Raw genomic sequence first — 12138 nt, 5'->3', positions numbered from 1 at the left:
ACAAAACTAAAAACTATTATTAACAAGCTAAAACACATATACAGTACAACTATAAATTGGCCTTATGCCTAGTATAACGTAGGGCCCTCCTAAAGGCAATTGTCTATATCATAACGCTTCTATTTGGATCATGCAGTTTACAATCATCGCCTGTACTAATTGATTTCACCCGCAGAGAATGAACGCCGTAAACTTAGCCTAGGTCGTCTTAGGCCAATGTATTGCAGACAAACAATGAACTTTTGGATCTGACAAGCAATGAAGCGTGACGTGATGTCCAGAATATAAATAGCTGCTACGCAGCAAAAACTACAACACAACTGAACTATATACAAATTCCACTCCAGACTAATAACAAGGAATACATTTTCCCGTTCTTATTTGGTTTCTATGTCTTAACTTGCCCAGACACAAACCACCATCGCCTGCCATTACTGGGTTATCATTTTTAGTTCAAATGCATAAATGCAGATTTTAAATCATCCGTATCGGTCACATGTGGGTGTTGTATTAGTTTTATATTGATAAATCGTGACATTCATTACAGTTATTTGACAGCGGCGTTTCATATCTTGGGTGGTGTCCATCGGTCTAAATTGTGACACAAATCACAAGCGGTCAATTCGGTTGCGTTGCGCTTACGTTCATGCGTTGCGTCCTAGTGGGAACCAAGGAACTGTCACGATGTACGCAAAGCAGAAATTAACGTATACGACAGGCAAGGACATGTTCTTACCGCGCTTTGCGGCGTACATTGCGTATATGTCTTTGCGTTGCGCCCAAGAGTGGGAACCAAACTTTACGTTGCGCTTACGTTCTCCGCTTTGCGTCTCTAGTTTCATATCTTTATGCCTTGTGCGGCGAAATTTCCTTATTCCGTTGCGCTCATCCGATTGCTTCTAAAGCGTGGTTCCCACTAGCGGCACAACGTAACGCAACGCTACGACACATGCAAATTGCTGTATTGCGTAATCACAAGTGGGAACCGACGACGCAACAATGCTGCAAACATCGCAGGTTTGATTTCACGCAGGCGGGGGAAAACACAATTATTAGAAGGGCATTTCCATACGTTGCGTTACGTTGCGTCGCTAGTGGGAACCAAGCTTTAATCTTCAGTTCCTGTTGTATTACTATCATTAGTCTGTGTCTCATCTTATTTCAATGATACAATAATTGAAACACGGATATTAATCTGACGTCCTAATAGCTTAAAAAATAATATTGAATTTCAATGTAACGTTTAACTCTGTTTCTTATTTATCTTTCATAGTCAGTCAGGTTAATTGCAATTGTCTTCTCTCTCTCTGCCTGTCACAGAACACCTGGTAAGATGCGTTGTAAACTGTCAGAGTATAGCCATCGCTAAGCCAATAAAGTGCTTCCAATAACTGCGGATTAGCGGTTTGTCTAAATCTTGACTTATATTTATATGGTAGTGCATTTGAGTATGCGCTTATGGGATCGTAAACACACGGGCTATGTAATTGATTTGTTGCTCGTTAATCCGCCGTGTGCGCGAAGCGATGTTGCCTGATACAGCGCACAAAATATCTGCATCATCGTCATGTTCGCTTCCATTAGTTTCACAAACCATTAAGCTCCTGTTTTCAGTACTTAGCCATCAAAATTCCAACAGTCAAATGGAACGAGATGGGTAATAATCCGCAAACTTTCGTGCAAGTGATTTTGCAAATACAATGTGATGTACTACCCAGGATGCAATCGCTTATCAAAATTGTATTATCGTAAAATATGATTTAAACAACATGTGTGTAACACAATATACACATGACGCATAAATATAAGGCTAAATTAATGGCTGGTTCACTTCAAAGGCCACTTTTACCAGACAGGAAAACATTATTTTTCAACTGGAAAGTATATCAATGTGTTACGTATAAACACATAGCTGACCGGCCGGGGGCTGGGAAATTTCCACTGCGCTTATAATGCGCTTTTTTTGTCAGTGCTTTCTTTTTACGTGTAAAATGCATGTAAACATGCGTACTGTATTGTATATTGGCGTTACTTAAAACTAATGCTTGGTTCGCATTAAGGACGCTACGATGTACATTCGAAGCAAGTAAAAAATTGACCAATCACAAGCGATGTTTTATCCGAACTGTTGCTTGTAATTGGTGGATATTACGTGCCTTGCGCGTACATACTTGTTCTTGGAACTTGTATTCTTCTTAAACCTTGTCTACACTTTCAAACTTGATGTGACTAAAAAAATGTGATGTGCGTGCCCATATATGGACATGATGTCATATCACTACCATATTTGGGCATATCACTAGCATATTTGGACACATCACACTTTTTTTTTCAAAATAGCTTGATAGTGTAGACAGAGCTTTACAATGAAGACGGTAATTTCGCTTCAGGGATGCTGAGAGGAATACTGAATAATGTGACTGTCTACAACAATGACATTATTCAATAAAATAATACTGAATCTTAATATCAATGTCTGGTAATGTACTTGGCAATAATTAAAGTAGAGTTTATTTACAATGTAAAACATTATACTTCAACAGGCATTGATAAATGCGCACCTTAAAATGTCGGCCGCATATGATGTGATGCTCGACACATAATAAATAAAACATACGATCATTGTCCGTGACGAGAATCAGTCACTTTATGTTTAATGCTCGGCGAGCATATACGGTTACGCACGGTTCTAGCGACAGACAGAGAATGAGAACATTGTGAATGTTTAGAAATATTTTATATGGAATATATAATAAAAACGTACTACTTTCTAGTTGATAAAACTTTGATGTGGTTGTTATGCGTAAACGTTCTAATCGACTAATCGGGAATGTTCACTACTGTCATAAACATAAAATCTGATCAATGCGTTTACGTCATGTGTATTGGTTCATGTAAACGCAGTTCTGCGTTATTTGCGTGTTACTGTTATAGTTAACAATGCGTTTACGTCATGTGTATTGGTTCATGTAAACGCAGTTCTGCGTTATTTGCGTGTTACTGTTATAGTTAACAATGCGTTTACGGCATGTGTATTGGTTCATGTAAACGCAGTTCTGCGTTATTTGCGTGTTACTGTTATAGTTAACAATGCGTTTACGGCATGTGTATTGGTTCATGTAAACGCAGTTCTGCGTTATTTGCGTGTTACTGTTATAGTTAACAATGCGTTTACGTCATGTGTATTGGTTCATGTAAACGCAGTTCTGCGTTATTTGCGTGTTACTGTTATAGTTAACAATGCGTTTACGTCATGTGTATTGGTTCATGTAAACGCAGTTCTGCGTTATTTGCGTGTTACTGTTATAGTTAATGGTAACTGTGTAAAATAACATGTTTAAGTTGACGCAAGGAGCAAAACTGATCAATGCGTTTACGTCATGTGTAAATTGTTTTATGTATTGGTTAAACGCAGTTCTGCGTGTTACTGCTATAATTAATGGTAAATGTATATTTCAAAATGTACAATAACGCGTTTTACGTTGACGCAAGGAGCAAAACACATCGATGCGTTAATTACAAAACGATTTATGTACCAGAAGGTTAACAGATATGCCTCTAATGGTAAAATAAAATGTACCGTGTTTAAGATGCAATGAGCAAAACGCAACGATGCGTTAATTTAAAAACGGTTTTGTACCAGAAGATATGGTAAAAAATAAAATGTACCATAACATGTTTGATTGGTTGATTCATTCATTCATTCATTCATTCATTCATTCATTCATTGATGTACGAGAGGGTTAATGGTAACTGTATATTACATAATGTACAATAACGTGTTTAAGTCAGACGCAATGAGCAAAACGCATGGATGTGTTAATTTAAAAACAAAACGGTTGATGTACGAGGAGAGGGTTAACAGTTAATGGTAACTAAATAGCCAAAAGGATTATTTTTCACTAAAATTGACGCATTTACTCAATTAAACACGTTACGTCAGACAACATCCATATGAGCGGGAAACAAAGTCTTATTTACGAACTAGACCTTCAAAATAACAGCAGCATATTGTCTAACTAACTGTGTTTGTGTCACTATTTCAAAATGATTAATTGTAGTAATTATCAATTAACTGAAAACCCAAAATAGACTTTAATAATTGGTTGTCTTACGCACAGATGTTGTTGTGATGTATAGTATCCCTATTTTAAGTCTAAAAAGCGCCAATCTGGGAAAAATAGAAACAAGTGTTTCTCAACTGATTTGTGTTATATTGGGTCTATATATTCACCAAAAAAAAGTTCCAGCTCATCTGGCCTGGTGAAAGCCGCCATTTTGGATATTCAAAATGGGCGCCATAAAATCCTTTTTTGCTCATATATCGGCTTCAACAATGTATTGATATGATTTTGGTGTAAGTAATGGTCTGTAAAAGACATTTGAGTGTTGCCAACTTTAAAAGGATAACATCTGAGAAAAAGGAAGAATGTTACCAAAATTCAATATTGTAACCAAACCACGCTAGATCTGTACATTTTAAAATTCTGTTTACAAAAAACATGTCATTCATATACACTTTTTTCAAACGTTAGAGCAAATAAGTGGGTTATGTTTTTCCAGAAGTATTTTTTTAAGCTAAATATATTTAAATTTCAGCCATTTGCATTCATTAGGTGAATAGAGAAACGTACAGAATAATGTTTAAAGTTATCTAAAAATCTGAGCGTGTGCAACAACAAAGTTGACCAAACTTCAGCTCCACTTCACATATTTCAGGGACATTACTCACATGAGTTTTTGTAAAAAGTAGTTCTATAATGACAATTATGATTACCACCAAAAGAGCGGTAGGTATAATAAGAGAGGTACTGTGCCACACTAAAACTGTCATTTATTCGGAAACAGAGATAAAATACTTTTTTTAAAAAGATATCACTAAACCGATTTTCTCCGAATAAATACATATTGAAACTAAGAAACCAAAATGTGCATTCACAAGGTGCTTACTCAATCCCCAGATTATCTACTGTACCTACAGGACGAGGTATCGGACACAGTAGTTCATAGTTCATGTACCAACACTACAAATTTCAAAGTTATAAGTATAGTATATAGGCCTACACACGGGCGTCGGTTCAGGAGAACCAACGACGGCGATTCAGCCAAAAAAAAAACCGCCAGCCCGAGAGGAGATAGGCACCACTGGGAGATATGGCGTATGCCTGAGTGTCGTATCATGATGAGTACTACTGTATCTCGTCTTCTACACGCCTCTACGACCACCTACATGGGACAAACGAAACGAAATATAATTATACTTCATCTCAATGAAGGAACAGTGCTTTCCGAAATCTTGGCAATTTGTACATTGAGATCAAGTCGGTGATGATACAACTAATACCCACAGCAGTCGTTTTTTTTCAGTAAATTGCCTTTCGATATATATATATTGTTTTTATTATGACTTGTAATCTAAAGTATCCCCTTCAGGCTGATGCCATGAGATTACACTTGTTTATCTACTCGATAATATCATAATTTGTGGAAATTCGAAGGCGCGTGCCAAAATCACACAGAAGAGGCCATCCCGGGAAGTTGATTAATGCTCAGTATTTTTTAAAGCACTTACTGAAATATGCCTACCTACGATCAGGTAATTCATCATAAAATAACGACAACCGTTTGGGATTATTCCATAAATCTAATTTGTTTTGCAATTCCCGCTGCCAAACAAATTAACCGGTTGACGATGATAGTGAGGTGCTTATTACTGCCATATCGATTCGTTTGTTGTTTATGATCATTACGTTAATTGTAGCGTATCAAATTAAATAAATAACGTAATCATTACCAACTGAAATTATTAAACTGTTCATCTCTTCTGTGAAAGACTATTATGGGTAAAATGATATATTTTTAATTGAGACAACACATTATTTGTACTTACTTCTTCCAATTAGGTTTAATACGTTTCTGTGATGTACACTAGAATTAGCCCAAGCCCAAGGACAATTACTTCTCGGACAATCCCAGAAAAAAAAAAAAATTACCCCAGGACAACTACCTCAAGGACAACAACTACTTCCAGGACAACTATACCTCCATGACAACTTATAATCCCTAGGCAACTACATTACCTCCAGGACAACTACATTCAGGACAACTGCCTCCAAGAAAATGATGCAGGATAACTCCATTCAGGACAATTACCTCCAGGGAAACTACAGTACCTTCAGGAAAACTATACCTCAAGGACAACTACCTCCAGGACATCTACGTCCAGGAGAACTACATTTAAAACAACTACCTCCAGGACATATCTACCTCCAGAAGAACTACATTCAAAACAACTACATCCAGGACAACTCCATGACAATACATCCGGGACAGTTATTTCGGAAAACTCCTCATACAGGATAACTTAACCTCCAGGAAAACTTTCCTCCAGGACAACTTAACCTCAATAGATTTAAGCGATATTAGCTACCATTGACACAAATGCGTTTAATTAGGTTTGTGGTAACACATTTACCTGCTATATTCATCATTGCATCTTCAATTTCAAATTTTATCTTTTCATTATCAAAACTAATGAAACCGCGTATTAAAAATTACAGTAATGCTAATTAATGGCAATTTTAAAACCTGTCAATATCCTTGACATAATCAAAGAAAATACAATATGCATGTTACTACCGCTCAATTATTCATCCGGTCGGTTAACAAAAGAAAACATTAATTTTCCGTAGTATACAATTAATGGACTATTTAAAATTTCAAACAAAGAAGACGATTTTTCTGGAGAAGGTCATTCCATGTTCAGTAAGTACATTATATTCTTTTTAATTATTATACCAACTACAACTAGTAAAATGTGAAGACATAAAGAAGGCCGCGGTAATCGTATAATCGTTAAAATTGTAATCCACAGCGATACTATAATAAAGATTAAAGTTTTTAGACGATTATCGCGTACCTGACACACCCATTTTTTAAGTGTCCACGATCAGTCGTGATATGACTAAAGCATCGCCAATGTAGTGAGTTTGCTGTTCAGAAGGTCCGGGCGTGTTATTCGATGGAAGCATTTTATTTGAAAAGGAGAGGGATGCGAAACTCCCTCGCGATATGAAAAACAAACACTTAAAAAAGTAATTAATAGTAATATCAAGAAGTAGTAGTAGTAGTAGAAAGTGCAATCAAAATTGTAGATCATCAGTAAAATCATCAATAAAATAAATATGTTAGTGTGTGACGTTTATTTCAAACGATGTTCCAAGTGGGTTATTCGAATAAATACGGTACGCTTTTAAAATGAAAAACAAAACAAAACAAAAACAGAGCAAAACAAAGATGCTTAACTCAGACTTTAGATATCGATAGTAGGCTAATTATTGCTAATCAACAAACCCCCGTCCCCACCACCCCCATTACACCCCAATCGCTATAATGTTTATCCGTATCTCTAAAAAGACAAAACTGTCTTCATAAATAATTTCCCTGTAGTCAAATTATTTGTTAAAATAAATGTACGTTTGATTATTTTATCGTTCTTTCTGTCCTTGCTTCAGCAGGTGCGCAGTCGAATTAATTTATGGAATGCGTTGCGCAGGTCATTATCACATACCACAGGCTTCTGTCGGAGCTTCACACGTAACCTTGGCGTTCGTTCAGCGAAATCAAACTTCACATCGGATGCCCATAGACATGTCAATGTTCTTTGAATTTTGTTTAAAGACCTCGATTCTATATTGATAACTAATGAATTTACGCCTGTATGATTTCGTTTTAAAAAATCATTTTGTAAATAGAAATATCAATATCAAATCCATTTCACTTTTCCATAAGCAAATCTTACAACTGTTTCACACTGAATCACATTCAACCCTTTTAAAGATAATCTACATATCCATTTCTCGTATTTCACGGGCACTTATACTCCGCACTCATTTTTACCGCGAATTACTTTCATTCATTAAACATTCATTTTATGAAATACGACATTCCTTATTATGTTTTGTTCCCCCTTAGACATTGGTAAATATGGTTATGGTATGTTTTTAGGCCTTGTATGAATCTTTGCATTCAACGTCCATCATTTTTTGAGTTAAACTTATCGCCCGGATTTTTTATATACCATACACTACAACAAACTATTGATTCTATTTTTTTTTTACAATCTCGAGTTATTTGTATCTTCAATATAGGCCGACATATTAAATAGCACGCCCTCTGCCGGTCTATGCATTATTCAGAGAAGAATTTCTTTCAGTTTCCGAGTGCTTTAATACTTTATGTTACATTCTTGTATTTCTAAAGCTTTGACGATTAACAAGTTCAACAAGATATAGGACAGACAACAGCGTTATTTGATCGAAATAGCCAATAAAATCGTATCGGATGTTCTAGTTGCGTTCTTACTTTCTGAAGTTTGTGCTTAAAGAGAAGCATAGAATCGTGCTTGTAGGAATGGCCTATAGCACGATCAGATAATACAGTTAAGCACAAAGTTTCAGCTTGCCTAACTCCATCACAGCAAGCAACAGCTTCCTGATAGATTCTTGACTTATATAAACCATGCATCTTAACACATATTAAGCATTATGTTAAGTCTTTGTACGTGACGGGTCACGACCAGTGGATCTGTGATCTACACGTTGTTGGTAGATTAAATACTTTTAATTTAATACGTCATACATATGCTATAATATTTTACATCATTTTGTATAGTGAATCAAATGAATTGTGGCGTTTGTCGTAGGAAGTGAAACGAATTAGATAACATACACTCGTTAATTAAATTATCACTTTCGTTAATATTGTTCATCGTTTTTGATTATTTTATTAAATGCTTTGTCTAAAGAATCTGACTCGCTGGCTTGGCTTACGCAAAATAATAGTCGGTAGATAGATTCTCGTAAATAAACTATCATAATTAATTAAGAAACACAAGGTCATTTCATTTTTATTTCAGTTTTTTTAATAACAATATTTTCCCTTAGGCCTTGTAAACGTAGTTTACAACAATATACAGGCTTCAAACATGACCTACCATGACGTTCGTACTGTGCTCTGCATTCTAAAAAAATATACAATTATTTTTTGAATAATTATGTTAAATATAGTTGATATATACTCATGGGGACATACATTATTAACACAAAAGTCGGTGTATCTATCTCAATTTTTCCCTTTATTACTTTTTAAGTTATATATGCACTGTGATGCCATTAAGTTAATAATCCTAACTGTAATTAATTTTTTTTCTGTTTATCTTATCCTATTTATATTAAGAGTTGAATCGACTACTTTCTATAGTAGGACAAAATAGTACTATCAGTCACTCAAATACGAAAATAAAAACATTTATTTATTTTTATTATTATGTATTTTTTCATTGAATCTGACATTCAAATTTTGACAGCAGTGAGACATATTGTATATGTAAGGTTGGATGGGATGAATTGGTCTTTGGCTTGATGAAACTTTACAACTAGTATAGGCCTACTGATACTTAGAATGTTTGGACCCTGAAGAGTTAGAAGCCAGAGTACTGTACTAAAGACATATAAGTACATATTTCAAATTGCATTTATGCACATGAACTGTATATGGAAAACGTCGTCAAACTATTTATGAAACTGTTTATCACAGAACACCTCTTTTAAAGATGTATTGTCCCTTGAAACACAAAAAAATGAAGGTCAAAATATTATGAATTTAAATTGGCCATATCAAAGTAATATTAAAGTTATTCACTTTAAGTCGGAAATTTGAGCCAAAAACAACAAGTTTACGTAATTAACAGGTAAATTAGTTTGATTACATTTTGTCTGGAAAATCGTCGCGAGCGAAAGTTTCAAACCATGAGTACGCATTATGCATATGCTAATTAGGATTGTTTACAACTCGTCACAGTTGAGAAGGTATTTTCACACAGATTGTGAGGAAGTTTTATGGAATATGCATACAGAGTAGCCAAACAAGCGCGTTTCATTATGGGATATGTTTTGATCGAAAACTTTTACTGGAAGTCAAAGTTATTTTTTAAACAAAAAAACGGCTGTATTTCAGTTAAATGATTTTTTCCGACAAATTTTTGGTGATAGTTAATAACTATTATGATACTTCAAAATGACGCACCCTTTTTCGAAATCTTTTATTTTTTATTTTTTTGGAATTAGTCAAAAAGGGACAATACATCTTTAAGGAAACATCCTTAATTAGCAAAAAATAGGTATAGTTAAAACAATTCTCACTTTATGTTATTCAGTGTGTACTATAATATACACGAAGCTTGTTTTAGTTTTCACCGGAATGAAAGAATAAAGAGCAATGTATGGTGTGAGGGGGGGGGGGGGGGGGTGGTGCTAGCGAGTGAGTATTTTTATTCTCAACATGACTATTATAATATACAAATTATCTTACGCAGCAAACACATGTTAAAAAGGAACTAATTAATTATTCATAGAAGAAATATCAAATTAATATGCATATATAACAATTATTAGACTTAATTCACTTCTTTTAAACATAAGTTTAGGTCACTACACTTGCATGGCCAAACGATGTAAATGCCTAAGTCCTTTCGTTCAATGCATTGTGTTTCGGCTAGTTATAATTCGCATTTGAGAACAGTATTTTTTTACAACAAAGTAACACAACCTAAGAATAGATATTATACGCCACAATGTATTGTAAAAACAATTTATTGGCGTCTACTTGTCAGTGTAAATCTTGCAAAATTACAATAAGTTCATTTGTTATTGCTATAATTTAAGCATCGGTTGTGGACAACACATTATTCTAACAACTAGCATCAAACCTATTTAATGTCATGTAATAGAACATACCCTCTAGTAACTCGAAAGCTAGGCTAACGAGTCTTCATTAACACAGTCATGTTGACTGACATACGTAAAAAGGTAGAATATAGGCCTACTTTAAAGTGAATTATACGGAACGCCAAATGCGTAATACAACTCAATGGCTAATACACAGTACTTTTGAATTATGGAACGCCTATCGCGCAATGAAGTGTTACAAATTTGAAACATTATTAGTGAATGATTAAAGATATATTGTCCCCCTAAAAAATAATTTTTGTTGTTGAATATGCCATTTTAATATCACATAATAGTTATTCACTTTGACCAAAAACAAAATATACCTAAATTGTCTGGAAGACAATGGTTTTTGGTTGAAATTAACCATTTCTTTTGTCTTTTTATAAGTGAAATAATTATTTTTGATCATTTTTTTTTTATTTCTACAGAAGTGAATAACTTTATTAAAACTGTGAACTTGCCTATTCAAAAACTGATTTTATTAATCTTTATTTCTTCATGTTTTGGGGGGATAATACATCTTCAATGAACTAAACAATTTTAAATAATTTCATTTTAAGTTGAAATTACAACAAAACATATTGTTTCTGACTGGCCTACAAGTTACATTTCAACTTCTTATCTTTTTACATTTAATTTTGTTATTTGAATATTTTCACAAAATGTATATTATCATCGTTGACTTATTCTTTGAACCTCCAAAATTAAATTAAATCAATCTATAGCAGTGGGTATAATTTTCTAAGGATTTCAGTTTTACTACTTCATGTACATAACTTTTGAATTGAATCTTGAAATGAATAGCTGTTTTAGAAACGCACAAACTACTAACCGAAATTGACAATTCTTCATAAGCCCCCATAGGAATGACATCATCAACAAGCATATTCGCAATTTCCATATTATACCACCGTAATTATGTTGTCTATAATTCAGAAACTAATTAGGAAAAATGCAGATAAGAAGAATGTTCGACGGCATAGTGCAGACAGTGTCCATAAACGTCACAATAACTAGCCCGTCTGCGCTAATAAACACATCGTCAATATTAACATAAAATTCAATTCAATTAAGAAATGAAGGTTGATGAACGAACGGCGCCTATCGGTATTTTTATTTTATGTGAATTTTTCCAGCATCATATTTACAAGAAGATTCAGATTGTGATGTCTGAGTTTTTCGGCGAGCGAGATATGTGCGTTCCAAAATGATCAAGAGAATTCAAGTTTGAAGTTTTTCAAGTTTCATAACGTTTATTTAAACATACTCTGACATAAAAGATAAACATACAAAGCAATAGCAAAATGATATGAGGACTGAATGCTGATTTAAATACTGAATTTTGAAA

Source organism: Antedon bifida, chromosome 5, assembly GCF_963402885.1.
Source record: "Antedon bifida chromosome 5, ecAntBifi1.1, whole genome shotgun sequence".
NCBI classification, from domain to species: domain Eukaryota; kingdom Metazoa; phylum Echinodermata; class Crinoidea; order Comatulida; family Antedonidae; genus Antedon; species Antedon bifida.
This window is presented reverse-complemented; position numbering follows the sequence as displayed.